This window comes from Myotis daubentonii, chromosome 6 (genome assembly GCF_963259705.1).
Source record: "Myotis daubentonii chromosome 6, mMyoDau2.1, whole genome shotgun sequence".
Classification (NCBI taxonomy): Eukaryota; Metazoa; Chordata; class Mammalia; order Chiroptera; family Vespertilionidae; genus Myotis; species Myotis daubentonii.
The window spans coordinates 16,946,195-16,960,767 of NC_081845.1; the positions used below are offsets into that span (position 1 = coordinate 16,946,195).

The 14,573-nt window shown below is 41.4% G+C and overlaps 1 long non-coding RNA gene across 1 annotated transcript in view; it reads right to left on the minus strand.

Annotated features, from left to right (window-relative positions):
* Positions 1 to 716: 716 nt before the first annotated feature.
* Positions 717 to 14,573, minus strand: part of LOC132236430 (uncharacterized) — a 99,302-nt gene continuing 85,445 nt past the window's right edge. The window contains exon 3 of the long non-coding RNA XR_009453308.1: positions 717 to 825. This is a non-coding gene — a long non-coding RNA (uncharacterized LOC132236430). The remainder of the gene's footprint in view (positions 826 to 14,573) is intronic.

Here is a 14,573-nt window from a genome sequence, read left to right on the forward strand (position 1 = left end):
TGTGGCAGTGGGCAGCTCATTCAACTCTCTAGGACCCAAGTCGCTCATCAGTAATGGGGCAGGGAAGAATAAAAATGCTTTCTAAGAACTTTTACAACTTGAGCAATTTCTAATGTTAAGAATTTAAGAAGCCACTCGACTGCCTTTGTGCTGCTGGACTAGCTTCTTTGCATCTACCCACCCTCCTCTTAGCATCGCCCCCTCAACACACAGCCATCTGTTAGGTTCGATGGATTCTTATTTAAAAACCAAGTCAAACTCTGCCATAAGTAATTTATCTTATTGCCAACTGGACCTAAGAGATTTCTTTGGATTTTTCTATAAGATCCCAAAATCACCTGTCCCATTTTGCAAAGTAAACCGAAGATGTCAAATGAATAAATAAATCAGCTAAATCACTGAAGGAACTGATTATTTGACTGATTTGATTAATCAGTTTAGTGGCTCCCCATACAGTCATCTTGCATCCCACTGGACAGCTTGGGAGAGGAGGCCCTGTAGGGTGGGCTCAGGCATGAATCTCTTTTGCGCCATTTGGTAGATGTATGGCCTTGTGGGAGTTTCACAGTATCACCTCGCGGCAGTTTCTTCGCATGTAAAATGAAGATGAAGTTGCGTAACTTATAGGGCTGTTTAAATGAAATGATGTGTACCGAGTACCTGGCACGCCACCAATTCATTTCCTTTCTCCCGCTTACCTTCCACCAGGCTAGGAATTCCTTTTACAGCCACCCTGGCAAGTGGGCGTGGGTGGAACTTCTGGGAAAATTTCTCCAGGGGAGGGGAACTCATTACCAGAGAGCAATGCAGACAGCCAGATGAAGCCTAACAAAGAAAAAAGGCAAAGGTCTTCATTGGGGTTCAAAATAGTAATTATAAGAGTTTCAGGATAAAGAATCATAATCATAAAAGAATAAGATTTCATCTTATTTCAACCATGAAATTTTAGAATTGGACGTATATGCTCCTGAAAAGTATTCCTTTCTTTAGTATTTACAAAATCTGTCAACCAATATGCTTCCAGAAACAGAGAACTCACTGCTTTTTAAGAAAGCTGTTCCACATTTATTCAATACTAGAGACCTAGTGCATGAAATTTGTGCACTTGGAGGGGGGCCCTCAGCACAGCCTGTGCCCTCTCCCATTCCAGGAGCCCTCGGGGGATGTCCAACTGATGACCTAGGCTCCCCACAGGGAGTGGGCCTAAGCCATCAGTTGGACATCCTTAGCACTACCATGGAGGCGGCAGAGGCTCCCGCCACTGCTGCTGTGCTCACCAGCCATGAGCCTGGCTTCTGGCTGAGCAGCGCTCCCACTGTGGGAGTGCACTAACCAGCAGGGGGCAGCTCCTGCATTGAGCGTCTGGCCCTGGTGGTCAGTGCGTGTCACAGCGACTGGTCGTTCAGCTGTTTGGTCGATTTGCATATTAGCCTTTTATTATATTGGATTAGTATTAACATCTTCTTGCTTATTCCTAATTTCCACTTGATGCCCTAACTCCTCTTTGAAGCACTTGAGAATGTTTATTCCTTAGACATATGCAGGTCATCAGATACTTGATGAAGAACCCCATAAGTTCCAAAATCTACTTTTTCCAAAATAAAAATTATCTAAATTTTCCCTAGAAGACATTAAAATCTATTCTTCTTCCCTGTGAGAATGAAGCATCTATGAATAAATGAGAGGCTATGTGTAAAGGAAGAAAATGGATGTTTGTTTAAATCAAGTGGTGAGATCCTGGGAAAATTTTAACATATGGTACAGTCTTGCTCATTTTACTTTAAAGACATTTAGGTTTTTAAAAAATAAATTTAGTATTTTAATCCTCCCTTCATTCATTCATCCAAATCTGACAATGAATTTTCATACATATCTTTAATTTCATGGCACACACATGTGCAAACAAACACATACATTGAATATTAAAAATGGATGAATCTTTTTGCAGGGGACAAAACTCTTGAACTCTTTCAGACCAAAATATTAACCCACTGTGATAATTTCTCTTGCAGCTGACTTTAAGTGGCACTCAACGATCAGTTATACAGAAGGAAAAACAGCATCACTCAGCAACGCATTGCCAAGTACGAGTGACCAATTCCACAAACCGGTGAGTGCTGCAGAATGTCAGAAGACACGTGGCCCAAAACCTAAAGTCCAAATGCACTGCCTTAGCATATTAAGTGACAGTGGCATGATCAGCGAGGAGGGATAGAACAGAGGTTCCCAATATCCCCTCAGCAAGAAATCTGAATGTGGGTGGGCACACAGTCTCCCTGTCAAGTCAGGAGGCTTTTGTGGCTCTAAACCTTGTTTCCTGCCTGGCAATTTTCCATAAAACAAAGCAGCAAATTTCCTTAGGCTTCAGGTTCCCCAGACACCCTGGGAGACAGCCCTCGTGGTGTGAGGAGCAGTGATGCCCCTGGTCTAAGCAGGGAAGCTCTGTGCCCCTCAGTGTTCCCACCACTTCAACCGCAGGGGCTGGTCATCCTTCCCTGCAGGTCTCTTCGTCTCTGCAGAAACGCCCCCCTTAGAGTGTTTACTCTGTGTCTCTACCACTTTGTGGCTATATTTACGAATGCTCAAACATTTTGCTTTTAAAAAATACAGATTTATATATAGAGTAGACGTTTCACTTCAAGGAAATCTAAAAAAATCAGTATAACCTGCCTCTTGGAATCCATGGTCCTTGATGCTGATGCTGATGCAGTGGATTTTCTCCTTTTTGCCTTATGATCCATCAAGGGATCTGACTAAAGGGCTTTCTAAGAGAGCAAAAGCAAATATATGCCAGCTAAGGAAAACCATCTAAGGTTGCAAATTGTAATCAAGAAATATAATCTTTTCCCTCTCCCTTTTTCCCCACCCACAGACTACAATAAACTTTCAAAGTCTCCTGCTGAACACAATGTTCGGAATCTCAGCCAAAAGAGAAAGTATACTTCTTTAAGTCCTAAAAATAACAATTTAAAATATCCAACTAATTCAACAAATAGTTATTGAGCATCTTTTCTGTACCAAGCATTGTTCTCAGTGCTGCGGATACAGCAGTAAACAGAAGAGAAAAATCTGAGGTAGCAAGTACTGAGGAAGGAGAAGAGGGCTATGAAGTGCCAATGGAAAGGGAAATTTAGGTAGAGACAGGCTGCATTGAGAAGATAGCTTTGGAGGAAAGATCTGAAGAAAGTGAGGAATCTACCCAAGTAGGGAAGAAAATGTGAAGTACTGGGAATAGCAAATGCAAAGGGTTTGAGATAACAGTGGGCCTGAAAGTCCAAGGAACTGGTGTGGCTGCAGCGGAGTGAGCCAGGAAGATGGGGAGAGATGAGGTCCGAGGGGCCAGATAATGTGACGCTTGGGGCTCAGAGGAAGGATTTTGGCTTAGGTGTCAAGCCTTTGGATGGTTTTCAGTAGAGGAGCAAAAGGAGCGACATATTTTAACAGACTTGCTGTGACTACTAGGTTGAAAATATCCTGAAGCTGGGCAATTACGAAACTCCAGGTAGAAACAACTGGAATGATCCAGGAGAGATGCGGTGAAACTGGGAGGATAGTGGGAAAGGGTTGAATCCTGAAGAGGAGACTCAAAGATGATATCAAAAATGTTGGCCTGCCCTGGCCAGTTTGGCTCAGTGGATAGAGCATCGGCCTGCGGACTGAAGGGTCCCAGGTTCGATTCCGGTCAGGGGCATGTACCTTGGTTGCGGGCACATCCCCAGTAGGGAGTGTGCGGGAGCAGCTGATCGATGTTTCTCTCTCATGTATGTTTCTAACTCTCTATCCCTCTCCCTTCCTCTCTGTAAAAAATCAATAAAATATTTTTCTTTTTAAAAAAAGAAAGAAACCAATACATTTTTTAAAAAAAATGTTGGCCTGAGTAATTGAAAGACTAGGGTTGTTATTAGCTGGGACAGGGAAAGGAGCCAGAGTTTTGAAGCTAAAAGATACCAGGAGTTCAGTTTGAAACATAGTAAGGGTCAAAATCCACTAAATCTATACCTTTTCCCCCTGTTCTCTGCCATATAAAAGAACCCCCTTTCTTAACACACACACACACACACACACACACACACACACACACACACACACACACACACACGCTCTGCTGCTTTCTACCATCCAGGCTCAAGCCTTGGGAGTCTTTTGATTCCTGCAGGGACTACCCCCTTGCTGACAGACTCAGTGCCAGGAGGTCTAGTTGTAATGGTTGCATTGCCTTTGGACACGGAGGTTTTTAAGGCTAGAGGACAAGTAGGCTAGAGTTTGTTTACCACTCAGCAGCAACTTCTCCTAGTTGCTTTTAAAAATTACTATTATTATTACTAGTGGATCAACGATGAGGGTGGCAAACCACAGAAAGCCAAAACGAACCGTAAAGAGAATAATAAATGTCTGACCCTCAAGTCTGGACTATTCGTGATTCTCCGAAACCTACAGCGGTATTACACATGGAAGGGATGAAGACAGTGTACGCAACCGGTACTGGTAATATTTAAGGGCAGGGAATCATCAGCTATTATTGTAAGAGAACATCGTTTATAATCCAGTTCGTTCTTTACTCGCCTAATCAATCATCCAGTCAACACACGCTTTTTGAGAACTTACTAAGTGGCTGGCACTGGGAGACAGAAATGAATCCCATGGTCAGATCTTTCTTTCAAAGAGCTCAAGCCAGTTGGGTAAATAGGATGCAAATGGACGATATAATGTGTAGTCAGAAGGATGTGGAACTATGATGGTGATAGAAGGCCAAGAAGGACAGTTCTGCCTGGGCTGAGAGAGGAAGTGATGCTTGAACCTGGTTGGAAAGGAAGAGGAGAAGTACCTCAGGCTGGCGGAGGGGAGGGGAAGCAGGAGAGAGAGCATTTCTCTTGGAGGGAATGCCTTGAACAGGAATGAAGCTGTGAGCACATCCATAAGCCTACAAACTAGTCCACAGGAATGGGGCCCAGGGGCGATAGGAAAAAGGGGGAAAGACAAGGCTGGCTCGCAAAGGGCCTGATTTGAAGGGTGCCTGGATTTACCCTATGTGCAAAGGAGGGGCCATTAAGAAGGGAAAGGCTTATTTCACTTAGCCAGTCCGAGAAAGACAAATACCATATGATCTCACTAATATGTGGAATCTAATGAACAAAATCAACTGATTAACAAAAATAGAACGAGAGGAATTGATCCATGGAACAGAATGACAAATGTCAGGGGGGAGGCAGATGGGGGGACCAGATAAAGGAAGGTGAAGGGATTAGCTAAAGAACATATAGGCATAAGCCATGGACACAGATGACAGTGTGGAAAGGGTCGAGTGAGGGGGAGGGGAAGAGGGCTAGGTGGAAGTGGACAAAGGGTGGGGAGGATGGGGGACATGTGTAATAGTGTCCACAGTAAGAAATTTAAGTTAAAAAATGAAAGAAGAGAATGGCATGATTAGATTTGCTTTTTAGAGAAACGACTCTGGGAAGGGACAAGAAATTGCACAGGATGCCTGAATATGTACAAGGTCTTTAGGCCTGTAGGAATGATTACACAGATCCTAAAATGAAACAATTTCAAAGGGTTTTTTGTTTTTTTTGTCTTGTCTAGTACACTGCAGGTTAGTTCAGATAGTTCTCCACATGGACACTTTCAGGGTTGCATTTGCCTAGTAGTACTTGTCTGTTTTCACTGTCACGGAGCCAAACTGGAATGATTTTACTTATATCCTAAGTAAAATAAACATGAAAGACAAAAAAAATTTTTGAAAGTCCAGTCAATCAGAATGCTTCTTTGATTCTAAAGCTATTCAATATAACTCATCTACTTCATTGCCTAAATTGATTTCAAGGAATTTATGTTTAGAAAAGGTTTCTATTATTAACGAAAACAAAAATAAAGGGAAATTCAAGTTCTCAGTATCACATGTATACTAGTATATGAGGCATAGAAAAGTCATTAAGAGGTCTTTGTGTTAGAGTAACTGGTTTGGAAAATACATGGTAAACGTATAGCACAGCATTTTAAAGAAATAAAAACAAAACTTCTTATCCTAAAGGTCACTGGAAGATTTTAAATATGTCAGAAACTTTGCTAAAAATAGTAATAAACTTTCAGGAATTGTTCCAGAGTAGAGGTAAGCAAATGAGCAAAGCTGTTTAGATGCACAAGACCTTCAGAGTCCCTGAATGAATGGTATTTCCACAAACTGAGCTCCCTGCCTGCAAAGGCACCAGGGTGCTCGGCTCTGTGCTCAGTGGCTCCCACCACCCACCAGTGGTGGGATTCAGATCATTGGGAGAAAGTTGCTCCTCTGAACAAATGAGAAACTAATCTGGTCATCAGGCATCATTTCTCTTTTATCGATTAGCACTGAAACCAACTGTTCTTCCAATTATTATAACCCAAGCCCTTTAAAACAAGATTTCTAACCTCTTACCAAGGTGGAAATGCCTATAAAATCCTCAGGCACCTCAGACTGTTTTCACAGCTTTCCATTAAAAAACTGAAACACAACAACAGAAAACAAAAACAAACAAACAAACAAACAAACAAAAAAACCCCCCAGCAACTCTTATGACAAAAGACCCTGCAGCATCGTACCATTGTTTCTTCTCTGATAAAATGCTCATTTGCATTTCTACACTGCTGGCCTGAGAATGAACCCTGAGCCAATGAGGTTCCTGCAGAGTGCCATCATTCCTGCTCTGGTAGGAATTCTAAGACCGTTTGTGGCCTAACTGGAAATGGAGAGGAAACAGGGACTCCAGGCAGGCAGGCAGGCAGGCCTTGATTCTGCACATCACTGGAGACTGTGACGTGCCATCAAATCTACTACTTCCTGCCTCTACAATTCTCTGCTCACAGGGTAGATTCTAGGAGACGTGGCGCTGAGGAAGCAGCAGAGAAAAAGTTCTCTTATTCTTAGTCCACCTACTTCACATGAATTTAAACCTCTTAAAAAGAATGTATCAAGCATTCAGACCCAGCACTGAAGAGCTATGAAGAGTTTGCTGAGTCAATTACAAATGTAATCAAGATTATAGAAAGTAAGAAACTAAGAGCTTTTGAAGCACTTTTTCAAACATCACGTAAAAATATTAATATTGACTAAAAGTTCTTGAATTCTAATCATTTGCTCAACACATATTATGTTAAGTGCTTTACTCGTAGATTCTCACCGAATACCCAGTACTGATTTGAGAAAAGTCAAGCACAGTCGAAGAGGTGAAGGACTTATCCAGGAACATAAAGTTTTTACATGGCAAAATTAAAATGCAAATGTAGGTCTTTCTGAGCTCAATATAATACATGGTCTCCTGACTCTTATGCTAATATTACAGATCTCCTTGGACAAAGATTGTTAATACTTTGTAAATGATTCATGTCACTATATAGTCCTGAGAGTGATACAACTGTTTTCCTTTTTAAATGAATATAATCTGGAATTTTCACCACTTTGAATTATTCTATTTAATTATTTAAAATTTGTATGACTCTACCATAAAATTCACATGTACTAGCCAAAACCCAGAAAGAAAAATAAATAAATTCCATAAAGACAGTCCAAAATTAGTATTATCTTGTTTTTCTTTAAATTGTATTCCATTGGTTCAATAGCCAGATAGGATTCAGTTGCCCAAATACACAGAGTGCAGCTCAAAACGTTTTAAAATGAATTAAAGTAGACAGGGTTCCTGCTCCCTAGAAATTTAAAATCTAAAATATGGGCCCATAACAATGCGATGAACATAACCACACACCCTACCGCATAAGAAGAAAGTGCAGGGGATAATAAATATGCCAGCAAGCACACAAATGATCACTAAGTTTAACATCTCTGAGTTTAACACTGTCAGGGGCATTGTACCAAAAAACAACAATTATCAGTGAAAATGGGGAGGAATTTAAGAAGAAATGAAAGTGAGGAAAGGACTTTTCCCAGTGGAAAGCCTGTTGGATGAAGCCTGGGAATGGCTTAGATGAAAGAGTGGAGCCTGTGTGGTAGAACAAGATGAAGCGAATGCCGAGGAGATAGGCTTGGGCAGAGTAAAGAGAGTATGAAGGAGGGAAAGAGATTCATTACAGACCCCAGGGATCAGATAAAGAGCCCATAGAAGGGCCTGAGCAGCCTGGCCTACATAGAGGGATCACAAATGAAAGCACAACAGATTTCAAAAGGGTAAGATAACCTGGTGCGGGTGGCGAAGGCGGTGGCCTCACTCCATCACCTGAATCGCAGGGTCTAAGGTGGAGGAAAGTGGGCCACGGGGAAGGAAGTGGCCACGGTCAAGTCTGCAAGCTGGTTGTTCAGAAAGCAAATCCCTTTATCCACAGAATGACACTTTCTCCGATGAAAGGGCCAGAATTCAAATCTATACTAACACCCCTTTCCCATTCATTGCAGGTTTTCGGGCAATAACTCTTAACATAGAGTAGGGGGAAAGTAGGGAGATGGAGGGCAGTGTGGTTAGGGAGAAAGGATGGCCACCTTTATTTGTTTTATGTTTTAAAACATATTTTTATTGATTTCAGAGAGAAAGGGAAAGGGAGAGAGAGAGATGGAAGCATCAATGATGAGAGAGAATTATTGATCGGCTGCCTCCTGCATGCCCCCCACTGGGGATCGAGGACACAACCTGGTGATGTGCCCTAACCAGGAATCAACCCATGACCTCCTGGTTCATAGGGCAACACTCAACCACTGAGACATGCCGACTGGGCAGGGATGGCTACCTTTAATAGGAATAAGGTTTAGTGGTAGAAACTGGCATAAAATATACTTACTACTATATTTTAGTTTCTTCACCATGTTCCTTGGTAATATTCTATGCTCATTCTGATTAGTGAAAACTCTCCAAAACATAACTATTAACAAACTCTATTTCTTCTCCATAAAAGCTCATCGGTTCAGTCTGCACTGCATTTGCATTTGTTTACATATTACTTGGTAGAGAGTTTCAATGCCATCTGCAGTGGTTAGGAGGCAGTAAGATGTGGGGCCAGATTCAGTTCAAATGCCAGTCCTGCTGCTTACTAGCTCAGATAGTGGGAAGGTGTTTAATGTCTGTAAGTCTCAACTTCCTCAACTGTAAGAGGGGATAATGACAATATCTACCTAGATGGTTGTTTCAAGGGTTAAATAAAACAACGCACGTAGAGCACTAAATATAGTGCCGGCAAACAGCAAATACTCAAAGAATATTATAGGTGGTAGTTATTTTTCTAGATGCTTTCTCTCCAGATAAATTTCAAGCTTCTCAAAAGTAAGTTCAAACTTTATACTACATCACATACCCCAGGAAAATACTCAGACCTGTCCTCTACAAACAGTGGGTGTTTGAGAAATAAAAAAATATTGTGACTATAACTAAGTTTGTATGTCTCAATATCCAGGAAAAAATGAATAGTTCTGTCCATCATTCATACACCAACAAACGCCCAGTTACATTTCTGACTGAATGGATTATTGGCTTCTTTAAGAGATTTCAGAACCACTATAGATCTCTGGGGGGGCTTGTCGAGGTGTGGTGATGTTTGATATTCAGTTATGTATCTCTAATGATTTTTCCTTTCTCTTCTATTTCACTGTAGCAATGGTCTATTTTAGATAGCCTTTCGTCTGACCATAGGACCTGCTATTAAACGCAAGCATTTTCATCTCAATCAACTCCATTTTTAATGACAGTGTCCTATTTTGAATATACACCATTGGAATCTCACTCTTGGCGCCTAATGAATCCTTCTCTGTGGCCCGCCTGGGACTCTATTAAATCTTTGTGAGCCTGACCACAATGGTTTGGTTCAGTGTCCCTCCACCATCGAATACATTAAAGCCAAAACAAAACACTGTCATACATGGAAGAGTTCATAAAATCCAGCCTGTGAAAGACAGTCAGCAATCTGTCCAAGTCACGTCCTGCACTTTTTGTTTTACAGACTTTCCCAGAATATTGGCTCAATGTTAACAGAGAAACTGTACATAACATTCAAAAAGAAAGGGGTCAGTTGGTCTATGGGAGACCAGAACCTAGAATGCTGCCCACACCTTTATGAAACACTAAGTTTGCTAAATCTGCTATTGTCAGCTGGGATCACATGGCTGATAAAAATCATAGGGCTCCGGAGTATACATACTCAGCCCTGTGGGGTTATTGCCAAATAAGCCCATAAAGGTATTTGCATTTTGCATGAACTGCAAATGCAAAGGCACCAAAAAGCAGTCATTTGCAAACACCTATTCTTTTTCCTTCTAGTCCCTGCATTTTTTAAAAAACTAAAATGAATTTGAAATTCCATGCACAAATAGTTATCCTCACGAGCCTGCTTTTATCTTCAGAATTATCATTTCATAGTTTTATTCAGTATCACTAATATTTTTCAAAGCAAAATCATATAGCTTTAGAACTAAAAAAAAGGTTATTAAATAAAGTAAATGGATGCTCAGAGAATTTTAAATGATCTGCTCCAAGTTTCAAAGCCAATGAGAGGTAGACTGAGACTGGGATCCTGTTCTCCCACTTCGGAATGCAGTGCTTACACCCTGCCAAGCAGCCCGACTCCAAATAGCAGAGTGTAGAGTCCGCGCGCTCGTGCACCTCGGGGAAGCTTGTGCAGGAGCCACGGGAGCCACTCGGGAGTCCGTGGCTGGCAGGCAGAGCACATCCACGAGAGTCCACCTCTGCTCGCAGGCGGCCAGGGATTTAGGAGCAGCCTTCCCCCTTCTGCTTCCTCCCCATCCTCGTCCCTCCCACATCTCCGACAAGGGTTGTCTGGACTTCCCATCCTGCTTTATGTTGAACTTAAACAGACTGCTCTGCTTGCCCTCAGAAAAATGTCCTAATTGCTGGCCTGCAGGGATTGTATTGAGCCATTTTCATTTAATGCAAAGGCTGTGTTCACATCGTGATCCCGGGCATTATGCGAAAGCCTTTACTAATGACTCCATGGTGCCAGAAAATGACAGGCGTTCGCTTCCCAAAAGCAAAGAGTGCAAACCAAGAACCTTAATATAGAGGTGGATATAAAATTATAATAGCCAAGTGGCAAGGCCCTGGTGCATTTAATCACAAGAGGATAAAAGAGCTTTCGGGGCTGCCCTAATTGTTTTTAAATTTTTATTTATGGTCATATGAAGCAGTTCTCTGAGAGCTCGAGCCATTTAAATTATGGTGATTTTTTTCCTGAAGGCTTTTAACTGTGAGGAAATTGGTAATTAGTCCCTTTTCTGAGGAGACATAGGTGTCTCCTTAACAGACAGTGTTCTTCCAAACTTGCTGAGTGGATGAGTTATCAGCGGTTCACAACCTTTAAAGTGTGCTTCAGAAGCTCCGGAGGATTTTAATAGATGCAGACTCCTGGGCCCCACACCTAGCATTTCTACTCAATAGGTCTGGGCAGGGCCCGGTCATCTGCATTTCCTACACATTCCCAGGTGCTGCTGCTGGTTGGGGACCACACTTTGAGAACCACTAGGATAGGATAGGATAGGATAGGATAGGATAGGATAGGATAGGATAGGATAGGATAGGATAGGATAGGATAGGATAGGATACACTTTGATCTAAATGCACCAGGTCTTCTGTCATGGTTGGGTAGCGTTACAGTGGTTCTCAACCTTGGCTGCACATTAGAATCACCTGGGAATCTTTTTAAAATCCTGATTTCTGGGCCTCATCCTCCAGAAATTTTGTTTCTTTGTTATGGAGTAGGGCCACATTAGTAACAAAGAAACAGAATTTCTGGAGGATGAGGCCCAGAAATCAGGATTTTAAAAAGATTGCCAGGTGATTCTAATGAGCAGCCAAGGTTGAGAACCACTGGTTTAGAACAACGTGGGCCCTCCAAGAAGCGCCCGAGTCCTTTCCTCCCAGCAAGAAGGGAGCACGCTTATCCTCACACGAGGCTCTCCCAGCTGTCCATAGATCAGATGATGCTGAAGTTGGAAAAACTATTGAGTATTTGTTTCCAGTTGTTACCAAGGAGCAAGATCTAATACATACATGGGGTTGGGCCAAGTGATTCCATGATGATGCACATACAGCAACATTTCCCCTGGATCACTCAGGAAAATTAGAAGAGAATTACATTTAATTTTCAAGCAGCCCAGGAATGTTTTTCTCCGATAGGTCCATATCTCAGTGAGTTTCATTTTAGAATGAGAAAGGAATAACCACCTATAACTTCAGCAATGAAGTTGCAATAAAAGATGTTTTCTTTATGCTTGTACTCTCACATCTCTTGATTTGATTTCAGCCTATTGTTCTTTATCAATAGATTATGATTCTTTCCAAAAGAATTTTATTATTTGCAATACTGTATATCACACCGTAAGATGCTGTCTCAGCATCATTTCTTTTGTAGTTGTTTATTCTCAGTAATTAATTTATTATTTGTACTAAAATTTATTAAACTTTTATTTTGAAATAATTTTAAACATACAAAAAATTGTTGCAAGAATGGTATAAAGAATCCCTATAACCTACACGCAGGTTAGCTAATTGTTCACCTTTTAACCATTCTCTCTCATACATTTGCAATTTAAAGAATTTGACTAGTTTTTTCATTTTAAATTCATTTTAATTTTTTCTAATCCTTGTAGCTTAGTATAATTCACAAATTTTTGTAGCCATGTTTTTTGTCCAATAATGAGATAGATCATCATTATATATTTTTATTATGAGGAATAATGATAATAAGATCAGTCTGAGGAAATGGCAGCTGCCCCTGAGGGTAGTCATTGAACAATTTCTACATTCCCTAACTAGCTAGAGAGCTGAATCTGTTTTTTGTTTGTTTGTTTTGTTTGTTTGTTTTGTTTTTTTGAGGTACCTTACAATGTCTGGCTTTTAGAAAGACATGAGTGTAAAACAAACAACAAACAAACAAACAAACAAATAAATAAATAAAATGGGCATTTGTTTTCTGATAAGGTACCACAAATATACTAACTTTGTCAAAGTAAACCTATGGAAGTCTCCTTTTTTTTTTTTATTACAAGACAGTTGCAAACATATTGAATCTGAGAACCTTCACATCGCACCATTTTATAGTTTGTATCCTATCAATCTTGTGCTTTACAGGCCATTTTTCCAGCAGCAAAAATCTCCCTAATCCCTTGGAATGCTTCTGTCCACCTGCAAGGCCCAAAGGGCAATGCTGGGCATCTTAATAAACATGTAACTTCTCTTGAGGGTTTGAATGGTCACCAGCACCGGGGAACAAGGGGGCCAGGGCTGGGGCCTGGGACGCCACAGGAAGAGTACAACATGTGGCAGGAACACCTGCCCCTTTCTCTTAGACAGCTGTGTAACCTTAGTTGTCACTGAAATGTTAGCAAGAGGTAGGCTTGGGAGAAGGGATGACACCAAAGCTGTGTGGGAAGGAAGGAAAGCCATTTGCAAAGGCAGGATTGTTTGGCCGGAGGAGCGCCAATTGAGAAATAAACGGTGTCCGCATGTGTTCAATTGAATGCAGGGAATTTAATCCTGAGACATCTTGAGCTGGAGCTCACTCTCCTGTTTCCTGTCGGGTTTGGCAGGGGCCTGTTCTGTTATTGAGAGGTGCCCTGAGAAGGGAGGTGCTTCGGGCAGGGGGGGGGCACTGTGCCCTCACTTTCTGAAGTTGCCATTGCACGAGAGAGGCCAGACCCACAGTTTCAAAAGCCAGTCAGTCACCGATGCATCCTCTGAGGCAGGCTTTTCCCTTTTCCTTTCTTTTCTTTTGTTTTTAACATTTGCTTTAGATACGCTATACTGTGTAGTGGTATTAACCCCAGTTACGCATTAAAATCACTCTTCTGTATTGTTGAACATTCTTAACCACATGAACTTATTATTTTTTTAAAAAGTTACTACATGGCCCAGACATTTTGAATGAATTGGTCTGGAATGAAGCCTGAGCACAGTATTTCTAATCTCCCTAGTTGGTCCCAATGTGCACCCTAGTGTGATTCTCAACCTGGGGGACCCAGGAGCCCTCAGAAACAACTCTGAATATTCCAAAGAGCCCAAGGACAGACACATATTTTATGCACGATCAACTTCCTTGGGGTTAACGTCGAGTCTCTTTGCTCTTGGCTGAACTAAATGCACACCTTGTGGTAACACCTTACCATTTTCTGGTGAGAAACTGAACAACAGTTTCTAAAATAAAATTCAAATAGAAAATTATTAGTTTAGAAATATAGTTTTTAAATAAATAAAATAAAAACCCAGTCGCTCAGAGGAGAAAATTAATAAAAGGACATTTTCAGGTGAAAAGGTTGGGAGGCAATCTGATAAGATTATCCTTTAAATTGGTATAAAACTAGCCTTGGAACACACAATGAATAAATAAATGAAAGGCAAGCTAGAAAGGCACTGGCAGGCAGGGGAAGCCAGTTGGGGAGTTTTATATTTGTCCCAGATAATGTACATGTAGCCATGCAAAGGATGAAGTGGGTGATCTTTGTCTTTGAGCTCCCTGCCATTCTCTTGCTGTAGGCATCTCCTCATCACCCCATCTTGCTTCTATCAATCCCATTAGGACCAGACCCTTCAAGACCTGTCTGAGAAAAATCACAGAGGGAAGTACTAGAGATTACTTCTATTGTCTACCAAGTT